The 13,298-nt window shown below is 44.4% G+C and overlaps 1 protein-coding gene across 2 annotated transcripts in view; it reads right to left on the bottom strand.

The window, feature by feature from the left end:
• The window catches only part of LOC147883705 (TSL-kinase interacting protein 1-like), a 79,441-nt gene extending 67,822 nt beyond the window's left edge, over window positions 1-11,619 (bottom strand). For both annotated transcript variants that reach the window (XM_087398990.1, XM_087398991.1), the window contains exon 1: window positions 11,427-11,619. The gene's annotated coding sequence lies outside the window, so the exon portion shown is untranslated. The remainder of the gene's footprint in view (window positions 1-11,426) is intronic.
• Between the last annotated feature and the right edge of the window lie 1,679 nt (window positions 11,620-13,298).

Below are 13,298 nucleotides of genomic sequence, written 5' to 3'. Positions count from 1 at the left end.
ACTGGACTCCTATAGTTTATTTCCCTCTCTCTCTCCCGCTGCCCCTTTTTCCCCTCTCATGTCATATCCCGCCTCTCATGTTCATCCCTCCTCCTCAGGACCTTCTCCGAATCCTTTTATTCCTCCGGTGGTGCCGCCTCTCCCTTCTTCTCACTCCGCTCCTGTTCTAAATTCTCTTATGCCTCCACCGGTTGCTTCTCCCTATCATTCTCTTTCTTCCTCTCACCCTGTCTCTGCAACAGCCAAACATGCTTTCACTGATATGACTCGTTTTAACGGGTCTAATTATACCACATGGTCAAATCTCATGCGCCATGTGCTTGATTCTCAAGACCTATGGGAACTCGTTCAAGGTACTGAATCGCAACCTGATCCTCATGTTTATCCTTATCAGGTAGTTCGCTCGTGGCGACATCGTAATGCCACTGCCATTGTCGAAATCATGCAAGGTCTTTTGCCTGAATTTCACTCTCAATTACAGCATTTTGATCTTGCCTCTGAGCGATGGGCACATCTCACTGACCGCTATGCAGCTTGAGATCGTACTCGTCACATCAATCTTGACCATGATCTCCAACAATTCCAGATCCTTGCTGACGATGATCTCAAGGTCAAACTGGCAGATTACCGGCGGTTAGTTGCTGAATTTGCCACAACTGGTCCTTTCAAATCCGAGGATGACCAAGTTACTCTCTTTTTAAACAAACTTCCGCCCAAGTATTTCAGTTTTATGCAACAAATCATTTCTCAACCATCTCTTCCTACTTTTTATGAAGATCAACCCAGCTTTGGGAAGCCCTCTCCCACTCCTAACTCCAATAACTCCTCTAGTAGTAAACCCGCCTGGCACACCCTTCCCAAAAAGAATAGGTTTTGTCAGCATTGCCAAAGAGTTGGGCATATTGATGATGAATGTCGCTCCAAAGCCAAAGGCATTCTTCCACAGCCCCCTACCACGACTCCTCAGCCACCTCGTTGGACTCCACAGCCCCCTACCACGACTCCTCAGCCACCTCGTTGGCGCCCTAGGAGTGGTCCTCCTCCTCCGAACACTGGTCTTTGGAGACCACAGGGCCATGTCACTAATCATTTCACCCCATCCCCTCCTTTTATCACTCCTGAAGGTCTGTCTGACTCGTCCACTGGAGATTCTCTAGACTTCACTTCTCAAGCCTTGATCCATATCACCGAGCTTGACTCCTCCCCATCCATATCTGGATCAGCATTTCATACTCTTCCATGTGGCTCTAAAGCCCCTTGGATTGTGGATAGTGGAGCCACTCATCATATGAACTTCTACTTCTAGTTGGCTACTCAGCAGAAGCCAAAGCTTATCACTTATTTGATCCTCGCACAAACAAAGTTTTGGTTCGCCGAGATGTGGTCTTCGATGAAAGAGATCTTCTAAAAAATTCCTCTATTCTCTCTGCTGATGACGTATCTACTCCTATTCCCTCCGACAATTCTCCACCCGAAATTTCTCTCTCTCCTCCCGAAACTTCTTTCTCTCCACCCATTGCTTCTCCTCACGACCCGCTGCCACGTTGGTATCGACAAACTATGAAGGATTCCGGGATTATTCCCTCAGAACTTCCTCCGTCCGGTCCTCGACGCTCTACTCGAACAACTTCTTCCACTACCACCGCCTCCATTTTTACCACATCCTATATTATACATTCTGAACCTGCCACTTGGCAGGAAGCAGTTCAACATCCTGCGTGGAATCGTGCCATGGAACAGGAGCTTGAGAGCATTGATCGCAATGAGACCTGGATTTTGGTCGATCGACCCACTCACAAAAAGGTCATAGGAACCAAGTGGATCTTCCGAACAAAACTCAAAGCCGATGGAACACTGGACAAGTACAAAGCTCGCTTAGTAGTGCAAGGATTTCGCCAAAAACATGGTATCGATTATGAGGAAACCTTTGCCCCTACTGCTCGATTAACTTCCTTTCGCCTTCTTCTCGCCCTAGCCGCTCATCACCGCTGGTCTATCTTTCAGATGGATGTCAAGAGTGCCTTTCTCAATGGCTACCTTGATGAGGAAGTCTATGTGACTCCCCCACCTGGTTTTTCTCCTCCTAGCCATGAAAATAAGGTATTCCGTCTCCGCAAAGCTCTTTATGGGCTTAAACAAGCACCTCGATCGTGGTTTCACAGAATAGACACCTTCCTCAAAACTAATGGATTTCATTCCACTCCTTTTGATCCGAATTTATATATCCATCAATCTTCAAAGGGGGTCTGCTTTATCTTACTCTATGTAGATGATCTTTTACTTTTGGGCTCTACTCCCACTACACTTCAATTCATTAAAACTCAACTCAGCACCACATTCGAAATGACCGATCTCCGTCTTCTCTCCTATTTCTTAGGCATGGAAGTTGTTCAGCATTCTGGTGGCATTTTTGTTTCTCAACAGAAATATGCTCTTCAACTCCTTGATCAGATCATTCCCCACGAGCCTAAGCTCGCTGCCACTCCCTTAGATCCCACAGTCAACAGATCTGTCTCTCCTTCCAGCTCCAAATCTGCCTCCTTCCTGCTCCAGATCTGTCACTCCTTCCAGCTCTAGATCTGCCCCCAACTTCTGCTCCAGATAATGTTCTTTTTATTCCAGACCTGCAGCAACCCTTGCATCAGTTTGCTGTCTCAGATTTGGTTCAGTTCCAACTTGTGGAGCTAGTACAGAAGTCCACTACAGTTGCCTTCCCTGGAGGATTGATGTTTGCTCCCTCCAGAACTTCTCTCTCATATCTTCTCTTGTATTGAGTTCCGTTTGTGATATATATGTCTTCTTCAGCTATCATTAGTCTTCAGTATTGTTTTATTTGTCTCCAAGTACTTTCTTTATATAACCAGCCTATGCTTTCTGAGTTCTGCAAACACTATTGCCAAATGCTTCCTATGCTCTCTCTCATCCCATGACAACACTATCATATCATCAAAGAAAGTGCCCACAAAAGATCTATGCTACCGAAACATTTTATCCATCATTCGGTTAAACGTGGCGGGAGCATTCGTGAGTCTAAATGGCATAACCAAGAACTCATACAGCCCAAAAGTGGTCCTAAAAGCTGTCTTGGACACATCCTCAAGCCGAATGCGTATCTGATGATACCCATTCTTAAGATCTATATGGCTGAAAATGGCTGATCCTTCCAATCGATCCAAGACATGATCAATTCTTGGTATTCTATGCACATTCGCCATGAATCATCCTTTTCCTGGACCAACAACACTGGTGAATAATTGGGAGACGAACTGCGCTGAATCAGCCCCTTTTCTAATAATTCATTCACTTGGCTCATGATCTCTTCTTGTTAGGATGCACTAACTCTATATGGTGGCTTGTTCGGTGGACTATTGCCTAGCACTACATCAATAGCATGATCCTCATGCCTTTCAAGTGGACGTCCCCTGGCAAAGAGTCAGAAAAGCAATCCCCAAATTGACCAAGGAAATTTGTTTGCTCTTTATTTAGCTTAGAGAAACTGAACTGTGGATCACAAGACGTAACATCCTGTGCAAAACCTAAATACGCAGAAAGCAAACAGTAGGAGCAGATAGAACAGGGACTGACTCTCCCTTAAGTTTAACATCCAAAACATGAGTCGTCCTCTATGCATCAAAGTGATCTTCCGACTATAAGTATCCACCATAGCACCACGGCATGCTCAACAAAACATCACAGCGCTCAAGTGGTATGACATAGAACTCCTCATTGTTCACAAGACTCTGTACGTGCAAACGGAGCTTTCGCATGATTGGGGTAAGAGGTGTACTAAATCCAAGAAAAGCCAAGCCTACCTCACTCATGGGCACCATCTCTTTTGCACGGATTCTCAACTTGCCCGCTAACTGAAGGGAATAAAGTCTGCACGAGCCCCTAGATCAAAGAAGATCAAAGATATCTGATCTCTCACCTAGCCCCATGCTCGGCATAACTCCAAGGTAACCCAATTGGCTGCTCGCCAATAACATCAGGCATCAATTCTACAGCTTCTTGCCTTTTTTATCACCCTTATCATCAGCTTTCTCTTTCAATTTGTGTTCAAAATAGTAACAGGCTTCATGTCCCTCTTCTTTGCAATGAAAGCATTATGGGCATCCATCAAAGCTTTCCTTTCCTCATGTGACAGCCGGTTAGAGCTTGGCTTATCACGATGCTTTCCTGCAACAAAAGGAGCCTTAGGAACATACCTTGACTTTCCTACTTTCTTAGGATTATCCATCCTACCAGCAGTCTCCTTTGCTTTGCCCGATGCATCCTCCTGGGTTGAAAGGAAATAAACCCTTCCTTCCATACTAGTCACATTACTTCGAGCCACCCACACTTTGCAACCTGAGATTGGGCATGAGTCCAGTAACAAATCTCTCAATCTTAAGCACTTCAGGTGGGACTGCTGGATGTAGAGAAGCCCTCCACTCCTGCCAGAGCTCAACAAAGCAGTCCACTTCCTGATTGGGCGCTTGCTGGTTGTTGCACAACTTCTTGGGACCCCTTGTACACACATATTAGACCAAAAAAGCAGCTCTTACCTCCTGATATTCAGCATCCCGATTTTGGGTCCCAACACATCTTGAAAAAAACTATGAAACCATATCCTCGCTTCACCCTACAGCGAATAGCCTCGGATTTGCAGCAGACTCCTAGTCTATCTTTGCCTTTTAGCAACACTGTGAACTCCAGGCCTTTGATGAATTGAGAAGCATTCTCATTAGGCAAACCCATTGGGAAAATCTTGGGCCATCTCGCTCTTGCAACAACAGCCACATATGTGACGTGAGTACTTCTCCTCAATCACATGAAATTCCTAAGGGAACTCCTCGCCAGGGGCTCCCAAAACAGTGACGAGAAACTAGAGGACCGTGGGTGACCTTTATGATAGACCACTAACACACAAACATATACCGAACATTAGAAAAGGCTAGTAACTCATATGCTTCATCAACACATCTTGCAATGATCATAACTTCTACAACCCACACTATTGATTTCTGCTTCCGCAAACACGAACAACGTTCAAAGGAGGCTCTCATACACAAGAAAGACTCTGGTCTAGTGCAAAGTAGGAGCACTATCCTTCTTCCAATCTTGCCCACTCCTCATCCCTGATACAACCACAACCAAGGGCTGGTCAAAGGAGAGAGAGAATGCTCCAAGAGGGGACCCAGGATGAGGGGAGCCTTTTATAGGCCCCCAAACCAACCAAGTCGGCCAGCATTGGCTGGCCACTGATCGACTAGCAAGGCCCGCTGATCTAACCAATCAAGTCGGCTGACATGACCCTGGTTAGGTCGAGTTGACCCGACCAAACAGGTCGGTTGAACCGCAATAGTTGCGGCCCAACACCCAACCTACCTAGACTAGCCTACTCAGGCCTACCTAACCTATCCTCTTCAGGTAGGCATATCCACATAAAAGCCCTCTCTCCTATGAGATGCCATCCTTAACACCCTCTCTGTAGCTCTTGGTGAGCACAATGATTTGAAGAAGCAAGCCGTTGAAGATGCAATCATGGACACTCCAACAGAGCGCTTACTAGAATTACCTTCAAGAGAGCACAAAATTGCATGGATCCCCGAACCATAATGCCACCTCGAACATCAAACGATATGTCCTCAACTATGATTTCCCATGCCAATCTACACTGAGTTCCCAATGGGGTATAATGCCCTGTGGTACACACCACGATCTGTATCCACTGGTGAACACATCATGAACAAGGAACTCTGGTACATACTGTGCCAATAGTCTCTACGACGTCAAGCAATGAACTCCGAACTGATCTTGTCCATAGCTCCACAACCTTGCTTTGCTTCCCAAACTTTCAAATGATCGGGGCTCTGCAATTTCTGCGTACATGGTTTTTGTAAAAGAAAAAGACAATGATATGCATGCTGAAATGAATGATGCAGACAAAGATAAATTTCAGTTTCTTGTAAACTTTAAAGATTGTTTTTCCGATGCTTTGCCAGGAGAGTTACCCCCAGAGAGACCAAAAGATCATCAGATAGAGTGAATGCCTGGTAGTGAGCCACCAAATAGACCACCTTATAGAGTCAGTGCGACTCAGAGAGAGGAGATTATGGCTCAGGTGTAGGACTTGCTGTCCAAAGGGTTGATTCAGCCCAGCTCGTCTCCTTTTTGCTCACCAGTACTTCTAGTACAAAAGAAAGATGGTTCTTTTCGATGTGCATTGATTATTGTGCATTGAATAAGATGACCATCAAAAATAGATTCCCGATACCACGCATAGATGATGTGCTTGACCAGCTCAGAGGAGCAACAATTTTCAGTAGGATAGACTTGAAGAGTGGCTATCATCAAGTCACAATACAACCACAAGATGTGCATAAGACAGCTTTTCGCACTACATTCGGGTTGTATGAATACTTAGTGATGCCTTTTGGGTTGACAAATGCTCGAGCTACATTCAATAGAATGATGGATTGCATCTTCTGAAAGTACAAGCATTTCACGGGTACTTTCTTTGATGATATCCTAGTCTTTTAAAAGACAGAAGACGAGCACAGGGAACATCTTGCTTTGGTATTTCAAGAACTTCGAAATCATCAGCTTTTTGCCAATAGCAAGAAAGGTGAATTCTTTTTGGCAGAAATCCATTATCTCGGGCATATAATATCCAAGAATGGGATACACATGGATCCTGCAAAGATCCGAGCCATGCAAGTATGGCTTGAGTTGAAAACTGTGCATGAAGTCCGTAGTTTTTTGGGACTTTGCTCCTATTACAGGAGATTCATCAGGCATTTTGCTGATATAGCAGCTCCACTACATGACCTTACTAAGAAAAATGCAGCCTTCACATGGGGAATATCACAGAAGAAAGCATTCAATACACTCTAAGAGAAGTTCACTACACAGCCTATTCTTGTAGTCCCGGATCTTTATCAACATTCTAATGTTGATTGCGATACTTGTGGAGAGTGTGTTGGGGCTGCATTACATCAGAATGGACATGTAGTAGCATACGAGAGCCGAAGATTGTGTGATGCTGAAAGATATCTGGGAATCTATGAGAAAGAGTTATTGGCTGTAGTTCATGCTGTGAACACATGGAAGCATTATCTTTTGGGTGCAGATTTTACTGTTAAAACAGATCACCAAAGTCTGAGATATTTTCTAACTCAGACAAAACTTTCCAAGAAGCATATGAATGGGCAAATATGCTGTCAATGTATCATTTTCAGATTGTCCATACCCCAGGAATTCGGAACAAAGTGGCAGACGCCTTGTTCCGAAGACCCCAGGTCAACAATGTGACTATTTCTTATCATCAAGACTTGGAAAGCATGAGGGAGCAATATGCTAATGATGCAGATTTTGGCGAGATTTTACAGCAAATGCAAGAGCCCCAATCCACCAGTCACTATTCCCTGAAAGATGGGTATTTAATGAAAGATGACTGCCTATGCATCACCCAAGAGATGAGGAAAAAAAATTTGGAGGAATGCCATGCACCTCCCTATGCTGGACATAGAGGAATCACAGCAACAACTCTAGCACTAGAGAGGTATTTCTTTTGACCAGGGATGCGGAAAGATATACATCAGTTTGTTACTGAATGCCTTACGTGTCAGAAAGTGAAGTATGATAGACGGAAGGCACCTAGCCTACTTATGCCTCTTCTCGTGCCTCAGGCACCGTGGGAAAGTATTACAATGGACTTCATTTTTGATTTGCCAAGATCAAAGTCACGGAATGATGGGATTTGGACTATCATTGATAGATTCAGCAAGCAAGCTCATTTCATTCCAGTTTGTAAAACCATAAAGGCAAATCATATGGCTAAGCTTTTCATGGCGTAGATTTTTAAGTACCATGGTATGCCTAAGTCCACTGTTAGTGATCGAGATCCCAGAATGACTAGTCTATACTGGAGAGCTTTATTTGATAATATGGGGACGAATTTGAATTTTTCTTCTTCTTTCCATCCCCATACAGATGGTCAAAGTGAAGTAGCAAACTCTACAGCATTAGATATGCTGAAATGCTACGTGGGTGACCAAGGTTCAGATTGGGAAAAGTACCTACCATTGGTAGAGTTTGCTTACAATAATATAGTACACAGCTCTACAGGAAAAGCCCCCTTTGAGGTCATTTATGGGAAGGTGATTCTGCCACCTATATTGAGGACCAAAGATGAAATATTTGCAGCTGATCAGTTTGTGAGAGACCTCCAGACAGCTTACAGCCAAGTCCGGACAGCAATTGAAAGGTCTCAAGAGAAACATAAAAGAGCTGCAGATAAGCATAGAGGAGACAGTTAGATCTCAAGGAAGGGGATTGGGTACTCCTAAAGTTTGAAAAAGCTAGGCTCCGCAAGTTTAAAGGCAAACAAAAAGTGTATGCAAAGTTATCTCCAAGATACTATGGCCCTTTCAGGGAGGATTCACAATGCATTCCATGTGAGTCTTCTAAAGAAATTCCAGGGGCCAGAGCCTACAGAACTAGTATCCGAGGATCCACCACAAGTGGATGAGCTGGAGGAGGTCCTTCAGCCACAGCAGATTGTGGACCATACTGTACGCAAAGGCCCTCAGGGCAAGGAGTTTTACAGGTATCTTGTAAAATTCAAGAATTATACGACATTGGATGCCAAGTGGATGGATGAAGACATGTTGTCCGATCATCCACAGCTTCTGGATGTTTTTCAGTTGAGGTCAACTCAATAGAAGCCGAGGGGATGTCACCACAATGTAAATATCCTAAGTCAAAGTACAATTGACCATTTATTTGATCATAATTAAAGAGTTTTCCATCTGGGTTAATTATGGTCAAAAGAGTTCTTTTTTTTAATGGTCAAAGAATTGACTACGGTCAAAGATATTTGACTCTGGTCAAGTAAACCTGACTTCAATTGGGGAGACTTGGTTTATTACCAAGAGGGTTAACTACGGTTAACCAAAGAACTACAGAGCTGACTACAGTTAGAGAGTGTTGACTTCGGTCAACGAGACTTGGCATGCGCCAAGAGGGTTAACTACGGTTAACCAAGATGTGCCAACTTCAGTTGGAGAGTTGTACCAACTTCGATTGGAGAGACTTGATTATAATTAAGGCGCCCCGACCCTTGGTCAAAGCCCCTTAATTATGATCAAGGGCGTTGGCTTCGGTCAACCAGAGAATAAATATATATTTTTATATTTGTTATGTGTGCACATGTGTTCAGTGGGGACTCCCACCGTGACTAGAATTAGTCCACAGTGTGTCATTTGCATGCAAAGCGCTAACAATTAATGGATGCCATGGTGGTGCGCTTTAATTAATTGTTGCAGGTACTAGGAAGACTTATTTTCCTAAGCGCTACGGGAGCCTAACAAGAGTCTAGGAGGCGGTTCGCGTGACCAAGTGCTTTGAAGACTCCACAGTTGCCCTTAGTGGCATGCAATTAGGAAAGTAATGTAAAAATTGACAAGTGGCTTATTGCCAAGGGAGCCTAAGAGCTCATGTAATTATTATTCACGTTTGAATTTTTGTATGAACAGCTTCCACACTGAACTCTTGTACTCAGTTTCCTCTCAAGTAATAAAAACCTTCGGGGGGGTCCAGCCCGATGATTGTCCTGGGCCCTAGTGTATCTATTGAGAGAGGGAGAGAGGGAGAGCAAATGAGAGTATCTTTGAGTCTTTTACGAGTAAGATTTCACCTACCCCCTATAGTCTTCTGCCCCCTTGTCCCCTCAAATCGGGGGCTCACAGGTGGGGCAGTGACTTTCTAACAGGCATGATCCTAGGTTAATCATGGCGGTATGTGAAACCAGCCTTTGGGGAAACCAAAATGCAGTGAACAATTATTAACCAGCAAATGCCATTATTACAGCCACTTAGAGAAAAACACAGCAACAATAAATGGGAGCTAAATTGCTCCTGCTCAGAAACCGGACAGCCGTTGGCCCCAATTCTTGGCACCCCTTTCGGTATTTCTTTTTTCCTTTATTCACAAGGCAAAAATTACAGCAAGGACAACTCCCTTGCACAAAGTAGCAAGCTAGCCAACTGAAACCCAAAAACTGGAAGGCACTTGGCATCCTGCTACTGTGGCAATTCTTGGCATCCAATCTCCAGGGCACTGGTAGATAACATTCCAATTTCCAAGGCGCAATTCCGTGTAAACTGGCATCCAACTGGCCTGAAGCTTATCCTCTATGAGGACTATGCTGAAAACTCTGGAAGGATCCAGCATAATGAGACTGGGGAGTTACAGGCCTATTCCATCGTGGATGGCCTCAATAAGTTTCATTATGAGCTGGCAGATGGGAAAAGAATACAGAAATTGCAAAATAGCCGCTCTGAGTAGCCGAGGATGAGGAACACAAACCTGTGGTGTGAGAAATATGCTTGTAGAGGAGGAATCACAGTCTAGTTTACAACTTGTCATCTACATCAAGGGAGTTCTAAGCTACAGGATAAAGCTTGGCGTCACCAAACTTCATTACTAGTCTTCTTGGTAATGGGAAGAAGATAGATGGATATGTGAAAACAGCTCTTGAAATCTGTACTTTAAAATTCAGTTGGATCCTAGGATCCCGTTAAACCACCTGTGGACGCTCATAAAGCCTTTCATTTAATTCCTCACTCTCACTCTCTCTGCTGATGGCTGAAGTGGTGGAGGATGGGAACTCGGGGCTGCTGGCTGCAAGCAATCTTGCTCTTGGCACCTGGACACTCTGGGCTGCTTAACGGGCTGAGGGCACATGCTTGTGTCAGTAGGGATGTAGGCTGCCTGCACACACCCCTCCCCTCGTGCCATGGACAGCCAACAAAGCATGACTCAGCCCTGCTGGCCGACCTGTGGCTGCCAGGGGACCAGCTGGAGACAGCCGACCACCTGCCAGATGCAAACTACCACGTTGCTGCAGCCATGATGTGCTGACGTTTGGCTGCTTCGGACGAGGTATCTTAATGAAACAGCTGGTCTTGGGAAGCTCTTTGTTATGGTGACTGGCCACAGTTCAGGGCTCTACAAGCAGGGCCAAACCACGTTTCAACCTTTGTCCTGTCCTTAAACAATTGACCACATATGAAGAAGGTCAGACGTGCATATACCTGGGCATGAAGCACGATGAGCTCGCTCAACTTCATTTTTTGCCAAGTAGTTCCTGACCCAATCTACTACCCTAGCATTTTTAAATCGCTGCGACAAATTGAACTCGGTATCTTGTTGTTGCTCTTCTGTTCTACAATAAGCCCGTCGGAAGTATGTACGATTCTGCCTTAGATCTTCTTTTTCCCAACTTGACACTCAACGATCTCACGGAGACCCTCCCCGCTACACGAGCAAGGTCGTTGTTGCAACAATTTTATTGCATCCGAATTTGTATGAGGTTTGGATCTCCAGCAAATAGCGTGCATTGTTTACAAATTATGTAAATGTAGAGAAGACTGTGTACTTACCTCCACACCGTGTTCTTGGACGATCTTGCAGTGACTCCACGAGAAGTTGCTCCCCCTTTTGTGCAAAACCTTTACGCTGGGAATTGAGTTGCAAGTTTTGTTGGGTGATTGGTGGAAGGACAAGGTAACATGTTCGATTACAGCACGGTCATCCTCCCAGACATTGCGCTCCTATTCCTATTGGGATTCAGAATTCCTTGGGACTCGTACTACCTAGAGACCCTTTTGAAATTAAACTTGACAAATTATGACAGTTTATAGGACGCTTTAGGGCTCAATGATAATGGGTCTTTTTCCTAGTTTTATAAATCTCTCCCCCTCCCAAATTGATGTCTTGTGTCTTTGATGAAGGGGTCCAACCACCCTTTGAAAACTACTTTGCATAGGGTCCCATTCAACACTCTCTTTTTTTGGGGGGGTAAAAAAAGTGATTCCATTATCCCATTCAACACTTATTGTACAAAATTTAAAGGAGGTTCAAGGAGCCTTGAGTGTATATTTCCTTGAAGCTATGGTTTGAATAAAGCATTAATCAGGCAAGGCCATAACAGTTTTCAAGTCAACATACCTATCTAACTTGATCATCCTTTATGTAAAATAAATAACATTTCCACTTTTCATGTGTGTTTTTCCTAGCTTGCAACAAAGACTTTCTCAAGAGACAAGGTCACATGTATACAAAGGAGGGAGGGAAAGAAGGGAACCTACTAGGAATGATAAAGCAATCAATCCATGGGAGGCTTAAGGGAGAGTCTCATAGAAGAGGAGAAAAAAATTTGAGAAAAAAGAGTGGAGGACAAGGGAAGGCTACAAGACGAGCCCCCAATGATGCAAGGTGCCATGTAAAGGGCTCTGGAAGAGGAGGAAAATGAAGAGGAGGAACCCCCAATTATTTAATGCAAGTTGTCACATAAAGGGGCAAGCATACCATTGAAGAGGAGGTAGGCCCTCACGATGAGATTTATTCAGGGATTAGTATTAGTAGTAGGAGCAGCGACTGGATCTAAATAAAACCCAAATAAAATAACATAAGCTTTTGGGTAATGAATGCGGCGACCAAAGATTAAGGTAAGTAAATGGATAGCAAACAACGCATGAACTTTCTAGAGACTATCGAATGTTCCAGAGGCCGCCCTTGAGCAAGTATAATGTGAGGTCCATCCTCTTCCTCACCCCTTAGACTTTGATTGCAATCAACCATTCGCGCAAAGAAAGTGAGAGGGGGAAGGAAGAGAGGTGGGTGGAGGAAGAAGGAGAAAAGCAAAGGGAGGAAGGGCAGTAGTGAGAGAGACATGGGAGACTCCAAATCCTTAAATTTCCCATTTTGCTTCAATATAGCTTAGGTAAATTGCGATTGAGGGAGGGAGAATGGCAGAGCGAGGGAGAGGGAGAGAGAGCAGAGAGGCACATAGAGGGGGCAAAGGGGTGCTCTGAATATTCTACACAAAATTAGCAATCCATTGCAATTGATCTAGAATGGAAACTGAATTTACGAAGTAGGAGGAATGATAGGGAGGAGGAGGTAGAGGAGGAAGGAGATAACAAAGAGGGGAGGAGGAGGAGTGAGAACGAGGCCAGCAGCACGAGAGGTGAGGAGGGAGGAGGGATGGTTTGAGGCATCTGGCCTTGTGACTTGTTAGGAGGGAGTGCTCCATGGTAGGTGACCCCTTCTCACCAACAAACATTTTGATCATTATCGTGCATGCCCATCTTGTGAGATTGGGCAGGATCGGTGTGGTTGTTGCATGCCATCACAAATAAATCTCCTCCATAGCAATATGATGTTCAATAGTAGAACTATTAATTTTGGAGTTGCATGGAGAGAGGCCAAGCTACAACAATAAAGAAACCAACCTATTTTTAGGCATGGCA

The sequence above is a fragment of the Dipteris shenzhenensis genome, chromosome 27 (assembly GCF_047967505.1).
Source record: "Dipteris shenzhenensis isolate YYH24624 ecotype China chromosome 27, Dip_SZ_1.0, whole genome shotgun sequence".
NCBI lineage: Eukaryota > Viridiplantae > Streptophyta > Polypodiopsida > Gleicheniales > Dipteridaceae > Dipteris > Dipteris shenzhenensis.
The sequence above is the reverse complement of the archived record's forward strand: the minus strand, read 5'-3'. Positions and strand labels throughout refer to the sequence as shown.